General features: G+C 42.4%; 1 long non-coding RNA gene across 1 annotated transcript; it reads left to right on the plus strand.

Moving 5' to 3' along the window:
- Nucleotides 1-299: 299 nt before the first annotated feature.
- Nucleotides 300-18070, plus strand: LOC147757493 (uncharacterized). The gene is made up of 3 exons (XR_015321095.1): nucleotides 300-414; nucleotides 16236-16620; nucleotides 17298-18070. It is a non-coding gene; the product is annotated as an uncharacterized LOC147757493 (long non-coding RNA).
- The last annotated feature ends 3454 nt before the right edge of the window (nucleotides 18071-21524 follow it).

The raw sequence follows: 21524 nt of genomic DNA on the forward strand, positions 1-21524 counted from the left end.
GTAAGGTGCTCTACTTGCATAGAACGAAACGAACATTCAATCGGCCTGTTCTTCTTCGAAGACGTCAACCTCAAGCTGACCTTTTGCTCCGCCGTAATCCACTCGGTTTGATACTAAATAGTGCGCCGCAAATACGTTTCGCATAGTCAGAATTTTCTAAAAGAATACTACTATATCTCGACAGTGCAATAAATAACAGACACACCAGATATTAGGTCAAAAATTATTAAATCCAACTTACTGTTTCGTATATAGTTTGTACAGGGCCATATTTCTCATATAAAAAATCCACCAAAATAGCTGATTGAATGAGATGGATACGTGTAACAATGGGCTTGCGTATGTACAAAGATTTGGTCCACGTAGCTGTTTTCACTACAGGTCTGGCGCCGCTAATCAAATTGCATTAACGATGTAAGTAAAAATAACGAACACTATTACTTAGAAAATGTTTGACTTCATATTTCTTTTGAGTCTGCTCTACACGTGTGAATGTTATGGTAGTGCTGGGTTACGTTGTCGGCGTACCGTGATCTGTGGTTGTTCTTCCCACCCATGTCGGAAGCGATGCACGGACGAAGTCTGTCCAGCCGTTAAAAAGCCGATCGCAAGAAACTTTGGCCTATTTCTAGGCCACAGGTTCTATTCAAAACAGAAGCTCGTTCTATAAGTTAGTTTATAGAACGTGCGTAGAATTTTGTTTGGGGCAGCCGGTCGTTGCTTTTGATTTGATCGTTATTTCTGCTCTAGTTGTCTTTTGTTGTTGTCTTTATTATGCTTAGCATTAATAGTCTTTCTATTTTTTTCGTCTGCCCTTGTTCCTTGTTTTTCGCTCGCTACTCCACCATAAAGTGCATAGACGCGTTGACTTCCATCGGCTTTATTTCTCATTGCTCATTTACAACGAGTGGCATGCATTCGTTTGGTTACGGTGGACATCCACCATTTCAGTTGTTGCTAGCGGCGGATAGGGTAAATCATCCAAAGCTAGCCAACAGACCTTTAAGGCCACCAGTGGCTAAATAAGGCCCTTTCAGCACAACCTTGTTTGGCCTTTGCCAAGGTTAGCAACGCCCTCCAATAGAAGTTAACAACTGCTGCAGTTATGCCACCGAGATTTGTACTTGTATGTTAAACCACAGCACAGTCCCATACAGTCGATAGAAAAAAACCGGGTGCTCGAGGTCGACTACTAGTCACGGGTGGTCCACCGACCGTGCTACCGCTGCCGTTGTGATGGTGAAGGGTGGAATTGAGATGATCGTTCAGATGAGCATGCAATACTAGTAGCAACAACGTTGTCTGCGGGAAGAAGCCCTGTTCAAGCGAGAGTGTTGAGGGATGTGCCTATTCGACTGATCATCCGGCTAACAAACGACCGGACAGATGGGCTAAAAGAGTTGCCGCAGTTGTTCATCTTTTTTTGCGCCTGCCGCTACCGCTTCTGCTCGTTTCGACTTCAATCCAGCAGGCAGCGGTCACTGTCTCAGAATGCCGAAAATATCCATTCCCTGCATCCACCAGTACTCGCCTGACAATTGGCTTTCTGAGAACTGAAAGGTCTATCAGTCTAGATGGCAGAATGCTCCTCGACTGTCGCTTTCGCCATTGTTATCATGTATTATAGTATGCGCGCCTCGTGCTCGTTGCTTGTGGTAGTATAGTGTAGCAGGTCATTCTTTTTTTTAGAAAACTCTTCTACATCTTTTTATTGTTCGCCACAGGCATCTAGCTTCACAGGCGGCGCATGCTTGAGTACTCACTCGTCAGCTGGACATCGCCTGAGTTCAACCATGCAAACTGGCAATGGAGGGACGGCGTCGCCAGCTGCAGCTGCAAGAGTACCAGCAGCAAGCGCTGCATAGCTTGTAATGGCAGTAACAGCAGCGACATTTTCGACAAATCAACTATCATTCGCCACCATTGGGGGGAGAGGATCATAAGGGAAGCACACTTCTTGATCGCAATCAAAGAACCGGATGCCCCAGATGGACATCACATCACCGTTGTGACTTCAACGAACGGTTCTAGTGGAGATGCGGCATCCTTGCTGCAGCTAATAGACACGACAGATGGCTAGATAGGCAGAATATCGCCGTCTGGTTTCAGATAACGTTAAAGCATATAAGAAATCTGAAAAAGTCAAGTGGCCTGTGTTGAATATTTCCTTCAGCATTCAGATTTCTTTCGGAAATAAACGGGCGAGCTAGTTCTGCGGTTCATGAGATCTTATCGAGGTGTATTACGAGACATATAAGACTAGTTCATGGTTAGACAGTACACAAAGTAACCACACCGGTATTAAGGTGCCAGGATGATTTTATATACATAGAATCAACCCATATTGCTAATTAAAGCACCAGTTCACGCTTAGTGTCATAAACGGCATGGACAAGATTTTGCTATCTCCAAAGTGTACGAAATAGACCCCGGGCCGTTAGCGTGCTGGCACTATTCTGGGCCATCCCTGTAACATAGAAACACGATCAATGTTCTCTCTTGACAGAGGAAGTTTTATGATAAGCTAGCCAGATGGCCATGTTAGCCACATCAAGGAGAATACTTATTCAGTGCTCCCTAAGTTGGCTTAAGTGAAGGTCTACCGATTTGGTTTATGTCCCTATTGCTTCAGACAGATCGACAGTTTTGCTTAATAGTGATGAGGAGCATATATGTGCCACACTAACAGCTCGAAATAATCGCTTAGCTAATGCCGAGGCTTCGAATAATGCGAGGTGTGTTTTCACAACGATCACTTAGAGGACTTAGTAAATGGTTCGATAAAGCGAAATATAACAGGACAAATATCAAAGTTCATTCAAAGGATACAGCTTTGCGCGGGAGCGTAAAGCACGAAAAATGTACAATTGAATGAACATATCTTCTTTGGTTTGCGGTCCCGCGACACGTACCATGGCGTAAGATGGTTTTTAATTTCCTGCATATACGCGTATTCGTGTCATTTTTCGAAAGTTGAGCATTTCAGATATTTATATGGCACAGCAGGCAATAAATGATTTCTGTTGAGGTTGACAAGGGCGTATTGTTTGGCTCTCTCCTGACAGCAATCCGAAGATCCGGTAATATGGGGATCGGGTTAGCGAAAATATTTCGCAAGGCCTTTTTCTAGCCTTTCAAAAGGTTTCTTTCTTCTTCCAGCCGCTTTTTCCCATCAATACTTCCCGACATTTTTCGCATTTTAGCTCTTTACGCGCTCACATTTTCGTCGATCAACTTTGTCCCTCTTTACACGGACCTTCTAGAATGGATGGCAGTGGATTTGACAGGATTCGGACGTTTAGCTCAATGTGCACGCATGGCCATTCTACGGCAGCAGTGGGTGGCACAAAGATGGGTGTTTTCGAAGTGTTCTGCGTATGCCCTGGCGTCGTTTATGTCCAATGAGACATGGAAGTTCTTGGGTGTATGCTCTTGGCTGCAGTTAAGTTACTGACGTGGTCGGGTTTGGCCTTGCGTCGTTTTACGCGCCGCAAAGATCGGAAGGGGAATGAACTTATCGCCCACGCTACCACTGCGCCCTGCTAATTACTCATTGTAGCGTCTCTGTCCTTCGATGACGGCAGCGGGCAGCCATAGTAAAATTGACTGTTATTTCCTTTTTGCTCGATGCCGCCGGGCAACTTTGGTCACCCAGCGGGACTTCTTTCGGGTCGGAACACAGAGCGGGAGGGCTAGCAGAAGATTTTTGGTGGTGTTTGCAGCCAGCTGACGACTAGAGAGATGAGGACAACGAATGAAAAAAAGGTACAGGCAGTAAGCACTAACGTTTCAGCCCCGCCGGACCAAGAGTACATTTTAAACCCTGAAAATTTTACGTCTCTGAAAGCATATCCTACGCAGCATGAAGTCGTTCCTTGTCGTCTCTTCCTGCCTGTGACCACCCTTCGTCCCCCGACCTTCACGGCCGTCCCGGACGAAACGGGTATGGAGGACGACAACAATAAAGAATCAGGCCAATTATGTGTCGGCGATAGGGGGCACCGGGGAAACAGTTCTAGGGGCTAAAACGACATCGACACCACTGCTGCCTTTACTTGCAGTGGCTTTGTTGTAAGGAACACAGTGAACTTTCCTTAGAAATTAGCAGAAATCGGGACGTGGTTTTTAAAGGATAAAGTTAGAATATCGCCGTCATCACTAAAACCCATAGAGGAGTGACATAAATAGCCTCAAATCATCGTAGGATACGAAGTAACCGCCTTAGTCATGTCGCTTATTGATATAGCTATCATGGTCAGACATTAATGTCTAGCAGAGCTACATAGGACCGAGAAAATGCGAAGTTATGACTTTTTGTGTACAAAGAAGTTGCTTGCCTATCACTACAGAAAAAATCGCTCATCCTTCGCTAGATATGTCATGTCTGCAGCTGGATGCTTGGCGCATTGGCTGTGGCACACTGATGTCGCAAGGAAACACGAACGGCTCTTCTTGAATTTTCGGCCCAATGTGACAATATGGTGCGTGCAAAGATATTACGAGTAAATTAGCTCGAGGAAATCGGTGTTTGTTGCCGGGCAGGAAGTAGCACACAGACAAGCAAGGTATTCTATGCCAGAAGAAGGTATTTGATTGCACCTGTTTCCGGCCAAAAAATTGTTTTGGCGACATTTCCCCTTCAAAACCTTTTCTAAAAATCGGTAACAAAAACTATGAATAAACACACAAGATAATTCGAAAAACTTTGTGTTTACTGCACAGATGTACCGCAACATGTTTATTGTCCACTCTATTTGTGTGGTGAAAATGTCGTAATAGATTTTGATAATAAATCTGAAATAATTACGGGTCATGTAAAATAAAGCTATACAGACCGATGTTTGAATAAGTGATCCAATTAAAAGTAATTAAAACGTATATATTACTACCGCTACTACAGAATGAGAGAATGATTTTTTCATGATTAGCGAAACCTTGAAGGGGCATTAATAGTTTCATGATATCTGAAGTAAGCTCGGGATTGTGGGATATCCCGTCTCACAGCCATTCCTAGTAGTCAATATTATCATTTTTAAAGTATTTCCGAAATAGCAATTGAGATACCTGGATTTTCCGCCTTTTTGTAGGCAAAACCCAACGGGTCAGCTAAACACGTACCCAGATTTCGCCTTCCAGCTAGTGATTAAAAGGCCGATGCCTCTTTTGGGTCAGCTGTCCAACTCTGTAAAAATGTCATTCTAGCATTTAGTAAGATTAGTTACGGGGGGAAGGGAGGATAATAACTGAGGAATGAGTTGCTATCGAAGTACACATTCGATACCACAAATACGACATAGAAAATCTACCCAAATACTACGATGGCAGGACCTTATATAAAAAAAAAAACAATGGTGACAAACACGAAACATCGCTTACCCTTGTGTAAATCTATGGATTACTAGCAAGGGCCATAATGGCTGGCCGAGAGCACAGTATTTCGGGACTCAGTGTATGAATCAGGATACGTAAGACAATAAACCTATGTATGGTATTAAATCAACATGAAAACATAGACTTGATTAGAAGTTATATATATATATACCAAGTGGGGATAGTCATAAAAAGTTATTTTATCTATAGTGTACAGTTAATCGTATCTGTCGTACTATGATGTTCCTGTAACAGCAATGAGTTCCACGAGCCGTATTTTACCCATCTTACCGTATGTTGTACGCCTGTATTTTGCTGATCTTTGATGTAGTTCTAGAGTCCAAAGGATAAATATGATATTACTGTTAATATGTTATAAAAATATGGAAATACAATAATACAGAAATTTGCGACGTATGATTATTTCGGTAGACGTATTTATACTTGTGGTATATGACCATCGACATTTAGCGAAAGAAATGCTTATCTCAGACTAAAGGGTTATTTCAGGCTGTTATAGGTCTAATTGAGTACCTATAACTTTGGCCTTCTCTAACGATGTTTATTATACGTAGCATTCGCATGCCGAGAAACAATGAATAAGGGCCGTTATATCGCGCACTGCGTTTTTGGATCTCAAATATATATATATATATGCACATATTAATACGTATGATTCCTGGGTTGGCATAGTAGTTGGTTTCATATTTAAGTAAAAAAGAAAAAAGCTACACATCTGCGTTGTCGACATGATTTCACGGTTTGTCCTTATACCAAAAAAAAAAAAAAAACATAAAATAGCAAAAATGCAGCCTATCGCACAAAGTGAACAGTAGGAATTTACAGTTATTATGGTAAACCGAAAAATTTACCCCTTCATTCAGCGAATAGCAGAGAGCACTAAGTCGACGAGGTAATTTCAGATTCACGAACGAATTTGACTAAAAAAGCAGATACAAAAGCAAAGGCAATGTCCTGTAATAATTATCAAACAAATACGAAAGTTGCTTCATAATCATATATACCGTCAGCATAAAATCTGCCCTTATTCGTTCCTAAACATTTCATGCGCAACCCACAACGTCCCTCACAATCGACCATAATTATATAGTATCATCTTGATATCTGAAGTCATATACTGTATTTTCCCAAAACGACCTTTCAAATTCACTCGGAAACAAATCATTTGTGCTCTAATCAGTTACTCTCAGGTGGAGTCATACGTATTATTCATACAGTGATGCCTTTTTCCCCGGTTTAACGTATTGCTCACACACGTAATCAATACATTAAGAATTTATCGATTCGGCAGAATGCTAAGTGAAATTGCGTAGTCCTGCTTTTCGTATAATGTCCTCTTTGGTTTTGCAGCAAGTCCGTGTGACTTGTAGGCCGGCCCCTGGAAGCATTAGAAAACATTAGAAAATTAGCGAGATAGGACTAAAAGCGATACAAACAAAAGGCGAAACAAGCATTACGGCAGGCGACTCGCTCATCTGAAAAGGAAAGCTAACTAAGTTGTCACTTAGACGAAGCCCGCCCTCACTCCAGACGAACTTCACGACTCCCTTTGACCTCCGTCGAGACTGCTTCCTTCAGTCCAATACTTTCGCTTTCGTATGTGCGAAGAAGTTGAAGCTGGGTCAGCAGATTCCATCTGGCTGCCGCAGCTGCTGTAGCTGCAAACTGGTGAAAGAGCTAACTTAGCATAGCTTAAGCTCGCTGCTTGACTAGGCCGAACTGGTAGACGCTGGTCGATGCTAGTGAACCATTAGGCTGCTATGTTCGACTGCGGACCTCCGTCTTTAAAAACTACGCAGGCTTCGCTTTAGGTAACTTGCTGGAGCATGAACTTCGAGCTGCAAGAGAAATAGAAAGATTCCAATAGAAAATAGCAGGCCGTTCAGGTGAGCAGTTTCTGTGTACAAAGAGCGCTATATCAAGACGATTCGAAAAAGGCCCAGTGAACTATGGCTGCTGCCACCGCTGCGAAGATACAACAATGAGAAATCGGCATCGTTTCTCATTGAATTCTTCGAACTTTAAGCGGTCCAGAAGGGGCAAGAAACGACAGTGGAGGGCAGGTATGGGATAAAAGATAGCGAGACCAAAGAAAACGCAATCATATTATTATTGTAGAATTTAGTTCTAAAATAACAGCGCACGAACATCCGCAATGGCAATAATAAAGGGAAAAGTGGAAGAAATCGAAATGGTGATACACGACAGAGACGAAGGCAGCAGATTAAGCTGTTTTTGGTGGTTTATTGTAAATTCTGTTAATATGTACTTTATCAGAATTATTTTTCTAGCTGACTTTCAGTTGACTATTCCGCGAAAAGCCTCGGAATGCGCTGTTTGGAACTGCTTCAAAAACTTAAAGTTTAGAGCTCAAAGTACGTATCCAGAAGCAAACACCAAGCAGAAGAGACAATTTGTATATTCATCGTCTTTCATGCTCGAATTTTAACCGAAGTATAGAAAAAGCCCCAGCATATCTTCATCAACGTGGTCAAACGCGGCTAAAGTAAAGTCTAAACACTGTACGGAAACTGGGGCTTAATAACTGGGGGGAAAGTGTACCCGAGTGTTATATCTGTAGCATATAGTTGATATTGTTCTATCCAAGTATTTAATGTACAAATTATGTTTGTAGGGGGTTCTGAACTTACATCTATGCATTGTCGCGACATGTAGCGAATATCCAGCTTGAAAATGGCTTATACAGTGGCGTACATTGTAAATGACCTTTCGATCACTGTGACTCAATGCGTCGTGGTATGCTTCTTCGCAACGGAATCTTTTCTGTTTGTTATAGAAAAGTTACGGCAATTGCAAACCACTGCGACCCTGTCCCTGTTTGTGGATCTTATGGTCATCGCAATTTCGATTTGTCGAATAATTTTGGACCGGGGCAGTTTCCGGCGACGCGTATCATTGATCTGCTAAGCACTGCATGATCATGCTTTGCTCAGCAGAGATCACTGCCCAAAAAACAATGACAGTCGATCAAATCCAATTAAACGAATTTGCGGCTCGACAAGGTGGCTGCTACCATCTAGAACTTATTTCGAAGTTGTTAACTTTATAATCCTTTTTTTTTTTTACGAAACTAAACTTTTGTGCACGTACAAGAATAGCTCATACTGAATTGCGTAAGCGAAATTCATTCGTTCATAGTTGTAGTAGTTGCTATCAGAACTATGGCATCGGATTCAATCTCAACCCTTCACATGAATCTGCACATGTGCCTTTGTATTGTACAATAATTCAATGTGTAAATGTATTGTGTCCGTTAAGCAAATGTGTGTCCGTCTCTTCTGTTTCTTGTGTACACAGCTTCCTTTCGATCTAAATGCAAAATGAGACATTCAAGAATGGAAACGCCTCTGAAGAGCGTCGATTGACGATCCTTTGATACCTTTTCGTGCCCTGCGGCAGATGTTTGGACGCTTTTCGCCTTAACTTTTTGATTCGGCCAGGGCGTGAGAAGAGTGGTAAAAAGTGTTGGACGTTAAATCATGTTTCTAATTTCTCCTTCTTTCTCCTATCGATCCCGCCTATTTGAGAACCGCACTTCGTAAATCCCTTAATCCTTCGGGAGAAACTTCTTTTTTCTTTTCGAATAGAGGGCACGATCCACGTAACGGTTTTCCTTTCCGGTGGCAAGGATTTCATCAATATAGTCAGCTTCGGATACTCATATGGTAGAACGATTTCCGTAGGTTCCAGCATCCGTTTCTGACGTGCCACCCTTCCAAATGTAATCACACCGAATCGCCTCGATGTGATAGCGGGTAATACTCCCATTTTCATTATACCGCAACGATCGATTTTGCTATTAATATTTGGTAAATGGTATCATCTTCGGAATCGGCGAACCTAGAGTCAAATTCAATTTTGTTTGTCAGTGTTTAGCCTGCGGTTAGCAATTTTAAATCGTCAAAAGATATTCAGAGTCTAACGTTCCGTTATCTCTGTTATTATTATTATTATTATTATTAGAACTTTCACTCTGAAATCTCTAGAAGTTTGCAACGCTGAAAGAGGGTGAAACAAACCTAGCCGAGCAATTTGTCGGGATTCCAGTTTCAATCAAATAATAACTGCCTAGTTGATAATTACAAAGCAGTTACGCACATACGTCACGCCCAGTTCTCAAGAGGACTTAGATGCAAATACTCTGTCCAGCCCAGACTTGTTTGTATTCGACCAAATAGCTAAATATGATGAGAAATAGTTACTGCTTCAGACGTGCTACACTTGTACCCATCCATATGGGATATGGGTATTGAGGTTCATTCAAATCACCGCACGTCGTCTCCCGGTGTAGCTCTGAGAGCCATCAATATTTAGCCAACGGCCTGGAACGCACTAATTTCTTATTCAATGAATCTCAAAGTACATAGCCGACGTCTGACGGTCTAAAGTGTGAATAACCAGGCAGGGAACGGTAGTTCGCGAAGGTGACCTCTTCAATAAACGTTTCATCTCAACTTCAGTTTATAGTATTAATAAATTGTCAAGCAGTTCTCGTTCACCGTGAAGGTAATCAGCGTTCCAAACAAAATATAAGCCGTTCGGCTACTACTCGTATATTGGAATCATCAGAACTCTTTTCTGAGACGAGGATATTCTGGAAACTTTTAATCGGTTGGTAAAGTTATGATCCGATCTAGCCTGGGTGTCTCGCCCGGTGCAATTTATAAATTCCACTAAATTCACGCTATAAGCAACTCATAGGAGCTTTATTATATCGGTATGTCTCGCCGTGCGTAGTCAGGGAGCCACCATGCTGCTCCATCCAAAACTGGACGATAGAAAGATTCTCGGTATCACATATTGTGTTAGTATACTACACACAGTAAATGGCGCAGAGCAAATTATGCCCTTATGCAATTCGCAGTGTTTCTGAGTATAGTATCCTTAAAGTAACGTCCATATAAGGTGCGTTTTCCTTGTCGCCATCTTGCCATTCGCCTCGCCGGCTTTTTTCAGAGTTCTCACAAAAGGGACTTCGAGTCTCAGCGATCTCTTTCTCTCTGAAAAGACAATGGACGGAGCCGAGTTGCAGTATCGGAACTCGAAATTCCCAATTTGTCGATCCGAGGTGTTAGTTAGCTAACAGTTATCTTTGAGTCGTTGCTCAGTTAGATCGCAGATAGGTTTCGCACATAGCAAAGCTATCCAACTATTGGATTGGTAATTCCTTTCATAGACACTCTACGGTCTTTGCGTCTGGTTTCGGTTGTAGTGCACTCGGGATAAGTGGTAATTCGTGAATACCTTGATCACTGTGTCAGCTTTAGTGCCATAAATATATGAAGCCAGCCAGCAGAGATTTACATTTTTTTTACAGTCGTACTGTTAAAACTAACACACCATTTGTAGTTAGGATAAATAGCGTGCAGACGCACGTCGTGCCAATGTTTTATGATGACTCATGAATCTGAATTGTTAATTAAACTGCAATACAGATTAACTAAAGGCAGTACATTTTACTGGATTAAAACATTCATGTGAAACCCCAAGCGAAGTCCGCTCCCTCCCTCTATTTTACTAATGATGTATAACACCTTAAGTGATCACAGCCGTCGTCGTCTCCCTTCTCTCTCTCTTTCTTTTTCTACTGTTCTTTGTCTCTTTATTTAGACGTACTGTTATCTATCGCTGGGGAAGCCAGGGGCAAGGGACAGAAGAAGATGTCGACGATAGCGTATGCGTCTATGACTAAAACCAAACAATGGCCTTCTTGTTCTCTTCTTTCCATGGACCCTACAGTTAGCACAATGTAGATGGCAGTGGATAGCTATCATCCACCAACAATAAGCCGCACTCACTTTTCTCGTCCTTTTGATGAGTTCTCACGAGCTCGTTGACGGCGGTGCCAACACAACCGAGGTCTTCCTCCAGCGTCATACAGCGACCGCAAACTAGGGGCAACGTATGAGTACGCTGCTACGTTAATTGAGGCTCCTGCCTGTCAGTGCTCGAAAGTGGTTTCCCCCGCTTCTAACAGTGCATAAGCTTGGCACACTACAATTGCTCCTTTTTTTTTTCACTTGGTCTTCTCATCTTGGGGAATAGGGAAAGCCCCCCCGCCTGCAGAGAAAAGGAGTTAGATGTGCGAGAGGCAATCAGCTAACGCCCCGAGCAACCGATCCGCCGGCCGATCATAATGGTAGGAGGTTCAGACAAAGACAATGGTACTTTTAATGAGCTGCACTGCTCATATGGAAAGCATGTAGTGTGGTAGTAGCGCCGGGGGTGGTGGGTTCTCTTATTTCTGAGATGTGCTTTCTTGTTTGCCCACCAGCTGCAGGAAAAATAGTGCCCAAAACAGCAAAAGCAGAGTTGGAGCGCTAACACCGGCAAAACAATGTCGCCAATGTACGTGTTGTCACTGCCGCTAAAAAGAGCGAAGAACGAGCTCTGAAACGCCAGCGTTTTGTGGTGCTTTTTGCAGATAGAGGTGATGGAAGCAGTCCTGATGCCGTCTACTGCTCCATGCTATACTATCATCGACTGTAAAAAACTTCCGTAAATAGCTTGCGGTGCACTTCGGCTAGTATTGTCCGTTCAGTTCATCTTGTGATTGTCCCCTTGCGCCTGGGCTTTGCCGCCAGTCTCGTCCAGCACGCAGCCCGCTGCACCGCTCTGGTTGTTTCTGCCTGAGCTCCTCCTCCTTCCATGGGAAGCATTGGTAGCAGCTGGACTATTGAGGCAGTTTTGTAACTACTGGAAACCGGAGGCGACGCCTGTCACTGCGAATGTGATTTCTTCAGAGGTATCTACAGACGATAGAAAATAGGATGCTCGTCTGGGTGCCAACTAAGTACCAACTATAGAGCCTAGATGAGGTTTTGCTTGCCCTGTCGCCTACAGAAAGCCAAGAACAACTAAGATATTTTTTCTCGGAGAAAAAAGCCCAGCAACGGTAAAGGATTGTAGACATGTTCGAGGTAGGGAAAAACTCGTTTTCCATTGGTCAACCAAGGCTGTTTCTTGATTCAAGGACCATGTTGTACCAAGTGTCGTTATGCGTACTGTTGCACGTCTACCAGCGATGCCGCCGCAGTTGGTCAGCAGTATTGTCAACATTAATGCTAAGGTACGATAACTCAGAAGCATATGAGCACACCGGGGAATGCACTTACGTATCAAATGATCTGACGCAACGGCAGGCCAGGCTCTTTGATAGCCATTTCCGTTGTGATACAAAAACATTAAGATAATTATGTCGTGCACACCTATCCTTATTTTCGCGTTTACTTTGTAAATGGGTGCAAAGAAGGGCGGTAATAAGCTATCTTGTCTTGCCTGCTGTAATTGACAATTTGGTCACATAAAAGGGTACATAAAATCTGACAAAAATAACACACGTTAACTTTTCTTCGATATCATACCATTGAAATTGAGCAGACATTATGTAGAATACGCGTACGTATCTTTTTTTTGTATTATATCATATAAACATTTGATCGTGAATTCTTCAATAATTGTTCCGACCCATGAAAAATCGTGGCTGGCGATATCTAGAGCGGAAGGGTAAAAATAGGTCGTCTGGCGCATTCGAGCTGTTTAGGTACGACAGCATTTCCTTCACTTCATAGCGAGAATCACCTTTACCTAAAATAGGCTAAAGAAGTCTAACCGTCGGAGAGCAAAGCGGTGGCTGAATTCTGTTAACGGCTGCCAACTCGTTCCGGCTTCCTTGCTCTGTCGATCGAGTCACGATCCAACTAGCCCAGTGAAGTGGGCTTGCTTCTCTCGCACTTACAGCAATACCTAGCTGATTATAGAGACATTTTTTCCGGAAGCTCAACGCATTTTGCTTCTCTTCTTTAGTAGCATCCCTATTTTCCCCTCATTTTTTTTTTATCTAGAGCCGTTGTCACAGTGACAGCCTTTTATTCCAAATCTGACAACACTGACGCGCTGAGTTGTAATGCGACACTTAACTGCCCCCAGTTGTCTCAGCTTCTGCTGCTGTTCCCTGTAGATGATTCCGAGGACCATATGGTCCACATGGCACATCCTATCAAATAAATAAATATATAATAAGTGCATCATAGAGGCATGTGTAATGTGCAATGCCACTGCGTTGGTCCCTCAGAAGAACTTCAAGAGAAGGCCGGTACAAGGTCTGCTGGCGGGTCCTTCTTTAATGCTACAGAAGCTACTTTACCGCCAGTAATGACGTTTTCGGTGTTAGGGGCTGGCGTTGTTGCTGCTGTCTCTGTTGCAGCCATTTCTGCCCCTGCTATATCGTGCTGTAGGTCTATACCTGCTGACGCCCCTCCAGTATCAGCATTCCATTCCTGCGTCTTTGCTCTGCTCAGCGCAGGCAGATAATGATAAGCAACGAGGCGGAAATTAGCCCCACAGTATAAAGGGGTGCCGAGAAAAAATCTCTTGCTGTGAGAATGAACGAAGGCGACATCTCTAGAAATATAGCTGGGACTTTACGAGCGAACGGAAAGTAAATGTGCGATCTTGGCAGTAAGATGAAGTCGTGAATGATGAAGACACGGCAGAAATGGACGGCTGGTCCGGAATAAGATGGGGTCGGCGAGCTTGTTCCCAGGTTGCGCCAGTGATGGAACCCTTTGCAGTGGGTCGACCCTGACAAGCCGATTTCCGAACTTCCTGGAAGATGAAAGCCGGTACTAAAGGATAAAAAGCAGGGGTCAAATCCGAAAGAAATCTGCGAAGAGTAAGAACGGCTCGAACTAGCGCTAGATGGGAAGTCATCGTGTTAGTCTTCAGCGCGTTGCTTTTTCCGTACGCCGTTGTGGATCCGAACCCATCAAACGCAAAGGGAAGTGCCAGGGATTTATAATCGCGTTGATTGTTGGATAGAGGTATCGATGTAACTTGCCTTAGCGAAAGCAGTACAGTACCTTAAGTAGTCACTGCCAACAAAAGAAGGTCGAGGTTACCACTGCATCAGTCATCATGTACACTTTGCAATTAGTATTGTTTCAATCAGTAATTAATTAAGTTATACGAGGAGCGTGAGATGTAAAGAGCAATCAAAGTATCATATTGGACATCTAGAGTGAAGATCCCCTCAGTTGAGAGAGGTAAGCTAATTTTCCAAATGTGGCCAAATAGGTTAATTTTTATATAAACCTGTTCTCTGCAGTGAACAGATTATCGACCGTAGCAAACTTGTGCTCTAAAGAGGATTGTAACAGCTTCATTGAGTAATTATTCGGATTCACCTTACAGATCATACGCATATGTGTTTCGGTAAAACGGTCTTCAGGTGAACTTATGATGCGTTTGTTAATGCACATCTGATTTTTTGAAGGGTTTGTTGTGCTTTTTGCTATTCATAATTCGACAAATCTACTTCAATTACGAGTAATTGTTATGATGATTAGAATCCTGATTAGCGTTAATTTCAGATATTTTGCCCCTAGTGCCTCTTAGAGCGTGCTATAGCAGCAAATGTCCTTTTTTTTTGTTTTATTAATAATAATTTAAGATAACTCAGATGAAAGTACATCGAATTCATTATAAAATTTTTGTTAGAAAATCTAGTCTGCCTAGTTGGCGGTAAGGAACTGCAGACAAAAAAAACTACGGTATTTTTTTATATTATAAGAACTACATAGTAAAACCGGTAATCGTCGACTTTACAAATAAGTAATCAGATACTTTATGCAGACGATCTGTGGTGCACGTAAGGAAAATTACTGCTAGAAGTATCGGGCTACCCTATGTATTCTAATAAACAGGGATCGAATGGGTCTTGTAGAGCATCAGATTGCCGCAGCTTGTTTTTCTTTGCTGAAATCGCAGCATTTCCTCACTGGAAGGTGCCATGATTAACGTATCACGGGACCACAACGTCAATCACGGTGCCTTAAACCAGATTTTTGCCTCGTCTGGTACGGCTTTGAGGTCATCTAGTCCGGACGGTGACCATCAATTTGACATAAGCCAGTGAGGTCGCGGACGCACACGATGTCCGTTTATGAAGCATATTGAATGGCCTGTAACGCAGCCGCAGATCCGCACAAGCCGGATATCTAGTTATAATATATACGTATAATAAGCTACGACCAATTTTATGCTCTATAGTGCCTAGCCACGCTTCCACTCCCCCACGAGGTATCATTGACAGCCTTGCTTCGTCTTCGTTGTCTGTAAAGGTTTCCAATAAGGCAGCGTCTGTCCCGTTGAAGAGCATTATTCACTAAAAGTCCAGTTTAACTCTATCGGAAAAATTCGGGATAGCCTCGTCAATGAGAGCCTGTGGCTGAGGTTAACTTACACTTGTTAGAAGGGTCGGGAAAATTCCGGCCGAGTCGACCGCCACTGCATGGCAACATTTCGCCAGTTATGTCACATGTAAGAAATTTGGGCTACCACGTGATACGGAATGCGACATATGTTCAAACACTATTAATGACGATAATATGTTGAGCAAGGCGCGAAATACGCTCTTAAGCGCGTCGTCGTAGCCCCAGAGAAATTTAATGTGCCAGTAAAAAAATGGGTCATTCGTAGAAGAAGCGCTGGTAAATCCTAGTAGAGGAAACCGTTAAGATATGAACAGAGCTTTTTACAAACTTTTATACGAATGTACGTGTACAGTCATCAAGCAAATATGCTTCTAGAAGCTCTAAAGTTATAAAACGTACGCCCAGTTGGTACAGTGTCCTTTGAACCTTACTTAATTGGGTCAGATCATTAAATATCTAGAAAAAAAATACATCTGAATAGATTAAGACAAAGATAGCTAAAATTCTAGTAACAAGCGCCTTTTGAAGTCCAAGCAAATTAAGGTCTGGCGTTTACCAGCTATTCCGTCATCTAGAAGTAAGGATTGAAGGGAACCAATCGTTTTACAGGTGCGCAAACAAGACAGCGTTGGACGCTATGAATCCCTAACTGAATTTCTGTGGTGGAAAAGATAAGTTGTTTGTTTCTTTTGGCTCATTTGCCTTTAGACTTGAGTAAGTGGTCTCGAACCACCCTGGTAAAAAGATTCCAGCAGCCGAACTTCGAGAGGATCATCAGGCCGCAGCTTCGATTCCGTTCGATAGAAGCTTGCTTGGATCTCAAGTGTGAATAATCTCTGTGTTGAGTGCGGCTCAAGCTGCGAATCAGCAGCTGGCTATGGGCTTAAGTTTATGGACACGTCTTTGTTGGGCAACCTTACAGAGAACCACATCCTACTTTCAAGCGCATCTTCGTTACAAATGCGTCCACGAAATCCGTCACAGGTAAACTCAGGTAAGGTGATAGAAGTTGAAGTTTAAACGAATACGTTTTCTTAACTTTTTTCGGAAACACAATTCAAACATGTTAATAAAATGCCGATAACATCTCAGTGCACGACTGAGAAGGTCATTAATAATTGGTTTTTAAGGTGAGATCACTTACAAGCATACGTCTATAGATTAGTGTGATTGTCTTCTTGGATGAAAAAAAAAAAATTTTTCGTATACAGGTGGAAAACAAATTATACCTGTAATATCAATATATTTTTCTATCTATCGGTCTTTTAAATAATTTTTACTATAGCTTTGTGAAATAATGATTAATATTCGTTCGAATAAGCGTTCTATCAAGCGCATAGTTAAATTAATATGGTATTGACTACTTTTTATTTCCTAAGGTGATTTGCAAACAATCATGCTCAACGCATCATCCTAGCTGAATATTTCGATCTGGCTCTCTTATTATCACTGATTTTTGTTATAGGGTCACTGTTACCTCTTCCTTGCATTTCACACTGTTTCAAGGTCTCATATCCCAAAGTAAACTATAAAGCTCTGTATAAATGTCACATTGAGTGTGCTCTTCCCTGTACTCCATGCTCATATAAAGGTCTGTTGTCTCGCCTCAAATTTCTATCGGATCATTAACATAGCCTGATTTCTACACGTTTACGTCAAATGTTGTTACAGCCGCTATTTCATCGCCCTGCGCAAAGGCTCGGCCGGATGTCAATTGTCCTGAGTGATCGAGCAGCCTACATACAGCCAGCAGCAACAGGAACGACAAGAGCGGGACGAAAGCCAACTTAGATACTTGAGAAAATGCTAAATGGGCCAAATACATCACCTTGTTCTCCTTTTGTCTACATTCGGGTTGGGGATGAAAAACCGGGAAAAAGAAAGCGAGATCAATGCTTCCCTGGAGAGAACTTCAACGGCCTAAAGATGGGTCTCGAACGCGTGTCTGTGTGCGGAGCGCCAATTCCAGTCTGCTACAGGCAACATCCAGCGGCAAAAATGACGCGCGGAGAGTGCAAAAGTGAGACAGAGGGAAGGGGTATGCTACACACAAGGTTCTGTAGAAAGACTGCAACTGACAAAGGGCCGATTTTAGCCCTAAAGCAGCACTGGAACAGACGCGAGCTGGTGTAACACAAGCAGAGGCTGTCTACGCTTGAAACAATATCTGACTGAATGCCTGTCCCATATATAGATTACGGGACTCGGGTAAAACGCACCGTAAACATGCTGTTAGCAAGGTAGGTATGCCATTTGCATCGATCATTCACAACAGCCCATAATATGTTGAAAGATGGGTTATAAAATTGAGTAGGATATATGGTAATTATTGTACTGCCCTACCTAATATGACTTAAAACATGCAGCAGCTTCAAGGTTAATTAGTTAAGAGTGGAGAATTCCGCTTAATTGACCATCATGTACATCTCGGTTGGTACATGCGCCCGCATGTAATAGGTTCGCATAATACGTATTGCGATGCAACTGTAGTTATCAATATCCCTGTTAATGTCCCAAGCAAGGCCATACACATTGGATAGCTTAAGAAGAACGGTCAAATAGGAACTTTGAATGACACACAACCTACTATATCGGCGTATAGTAATCGTACTCGTAAAGGCCTGTAACCCATAGAAGTATACAGGCATACATACCATTCAGGCCTAATCTCATTTTCGTCTAATCAAATCAATGACACGGAGATTTCTCCTTAGTTTTTATCTAAAAGTAAGGGCGGGAATAGTATGCGTCAGCTTCTCACGTCGAAAGCAATTCTTTCTTTCCCTATCCTCGTACGTCGTCGTAGTCATTCGGAGGCATCGCCCGCGCTACAAGTACAGCCGGCGGTTAGTATGGAACGGTGATGCCTTGTCCGTACAAGTACACGCCACTTTGTTCGGCCTTCGCATACTTCCGGGAATACGGCTTCACCGTTCCGTTGGCATTCGCAACATCGACAGCCAGACTTCAACGCGGTAGTCTTAGGAATATGCATATAGAAGCTTCTCCTTTTTCGTGCTCTACTTGATCGCTCGTCAGCTCCGTAACCAAATTACAAGTTCCTGATAGGAAGCCAGTAAAAGGCTAACCACGTCAGAACGACGGGGATGTGGGCTGGCTGTTCCCTGTGCAGGCCAACAACTTTTTGTCAGATCTTATCTCGGGGCAACTACGAGCTCTTTACGGAATAAGCACATTTATTCTAAGGTGAACAAGGAGATCAAGCTCGATGCTAAGAACGCATCAGGAGGCCGCTGGTTGTTCCGCTTTTGGCCCCAACGCAAACAGGCGTCCAAATCGGGGAGCGTAGACAAGTCGCTATGCATTTTGGCACCACAGTCCAGAACACTCCTTCTTTCGACTGGTTGACGAAAGTACGTAATCTTGCTAGAAGAAAAGATGATCAAGAAAAAGTCACAATAAGCTAATTAAGTTCAATCTACTAATTGAGGAACTTATAAACACAACAAGAGTAAAGATGGAATTAGTGAGCGTTAGAGCCATACATACATAAAGATGCGATAACGAAAAGTGAGTAGAAGCAAATAGTCTTAATATAAAATTGGACTTCAATTGTTCATCAAATTTGCCCTTCAAATTTCTTTAATTCGTAGCCCAAGCCAACTAATTAAAAAGGCACATAAATGACCAGGCTTGTATCGTCTTTAGCTTGTTTTATGCGGTTAGGTTTGTTCAAAGCAATTACTAAGCGGGGCCAAGGACTCAATCAGAAATGTTTGCTTCAAAGTCTTATTTCAACTCACGTCGAAGTGTTACCCTCCAGTTTTTCCTAGCGAAGGCACACATTCAAGGGGCTTTATCGGCTTGTACGATCTGAGTGACATTTATGTGGACAACCGTTAAGCTTGCAGTAAAAAGTGAGACACTTAAAGAATGATATTGTATCTTATCAGCTACTTTTACCGTAAGTTACTGCATCAGCGTAACATATGCAAGCAATGCATCCATGTAACGCGATTCTCCAGAATCATAAAATTCCAAACGAATAATCTATTCTTTTTTTTTCCAAATAGAGCGAAGTCGATAATAAAACTTCATTTGAAAAAAAAAATAATACATTCACTCGACCGGTTCACATTTGTCTATGATGACTTGTGCCAATGGTGGGTATTTTTCAAAAAGCTTGAAAAGTTTCACGCGTAAATCTGGGTCCAGTTGCGAGGTCTATACATTAAACCGGTTCGCCACCGTTAGACGGGTGTAGCTAAACGATATCACAATTTGGTTCTGTTTATTTTACTAATAGCTTGTGAGGAGGCTATATATAGGTTTTTCGCTGGAGTTCGAGTCAAACAGCTTCTCCATGTCGAACCGTTGATTTTATCTATTGCCCTGTCAATTGATGAATATGCTAAATCGTCTCGATCCCAAATGTCACTTAGAGAGTGGTGCCTGTACGATGTGATTTCAGTGGCATTTTCTAAAATCTTCTAGCCATTGACATTGTGCAATAAGCAGAAGTAAAAGCGAGAGCTGTCTGCTACGCGAAGCCCATCCGAGTGCTAATGACTGGGTGAATATTCGAACGTGTATCCCCGTTTATTCGACCCGAATCAGCAGTGGCGAATCAGAATGGGTCGTGTTTGTTCCCTTTACCCCCGCATGCTTCCCCGTTCTTAGTTTACTTTGTCGCTCGTTATTAGCCTCTTCCCAGCACTTCCTGGTACTAGCCGACATGGAACATCACTTACAGTCTGGTACGACAACATCAATGGATAGTCCAACATAGGGCAACAGCTCCGCGTTTCTGCATCCTGAAGACGCGCCTATCGCTATTAAAGCGAGCCACAAGTTCCTCCTGTCAGCACCTTTCTATCTGTGTTCCAGTTTACATTAAGCTGCATTGCTCAGATGTAGATAGAAAAGTGAAATAACTATCTTGTGTGGCGTAGTTCAACAGAAAAGTTACCGCTACAATCAACACGGGGGCTGAGTCTATACTATACAGAACGAATGGTACTTAATAGGCCCAATAGGCATACTTCTATATATACGGTTATATCCGACGAGGAAGGCTCCGTTGGCGAGAGGCTGATGTAACGAGGTTATTCTATTATATATTACTGTATCTAGTACCATACAGAATTGTTCCAAATTATTTGGGTGGAGTCGATAGTTACATGAAGAAAAGCAATGAGAAATAGTTTCATCAAATAAATGATTATTTAAAGCTAGATTGAAAAGGCAGTTAGTATTGAAAACGTTAGATAAGCCGCTTTGAGAAATTAAAATGGTATACCGCATTGTATTACATATGTGTGTCATCCTCATGCACTGCAGTAGCTATATTACCCTCAATCTATATTGTGATGAAGAATATAATGCGACGAGCAAGACAGCTTACAGACGACACTATCCTTTCAAAGTAAAAAAAAAAACGGTCAAACGATCATTAACAACTATTTTATTAGGCTTGGTTTCCGTCTAAAAAGATAGCGTTGCTTGTTATACGCCCAAACCATTTTTTGGATGGCCATCGACCCCTTCGTCGTTATACGGTGTCAATAATAACAACGATTGAGCGTGTGGCCGTAGATTCGATGACATGAGGCTCTTCTGCTGGAAATCAAGCCGCGTCCCACACCTATGGAAGTCTTCATACTATAAAAAATTTAATTGAGCTCCTAAAAGGTGCGTACCACTAAAGTGGTGCTATTTAATTATGTTTCAAGTAAGTTCTATATATATATATATATATGAACGTGTAATAGAAAGCGGAGAAAAGGTAGATTCCCCTAGAAAAGTACTGGCCGATGTCTACTTGGTTCTTTCGCAATGCTCCAGAAAACAATTGGCTTTTCAGGTTTTATATTTTAAGCGTTTCCCAAAGTAGCCAAATATAAAGTATGCCACTATCCAGAAGTCCTTCTCATCTCA

The sequence above is a fragment of the Varroa destructor genome, unplaced genomic scaffold (assembly GCF_002443255.2).
Source record: "Varroa destructor unplaced genomic scaffold, Vdes_3.0 BEIS01000002.1, whole genome shotgun sequence".
Taxonomy (NCBI): domain Eukaryota; kingdom Metazoa; phylum Arthropoda; class Arachnida; order Mesostigmata; family Varroidae; genus Varroa; species Varroa destructor.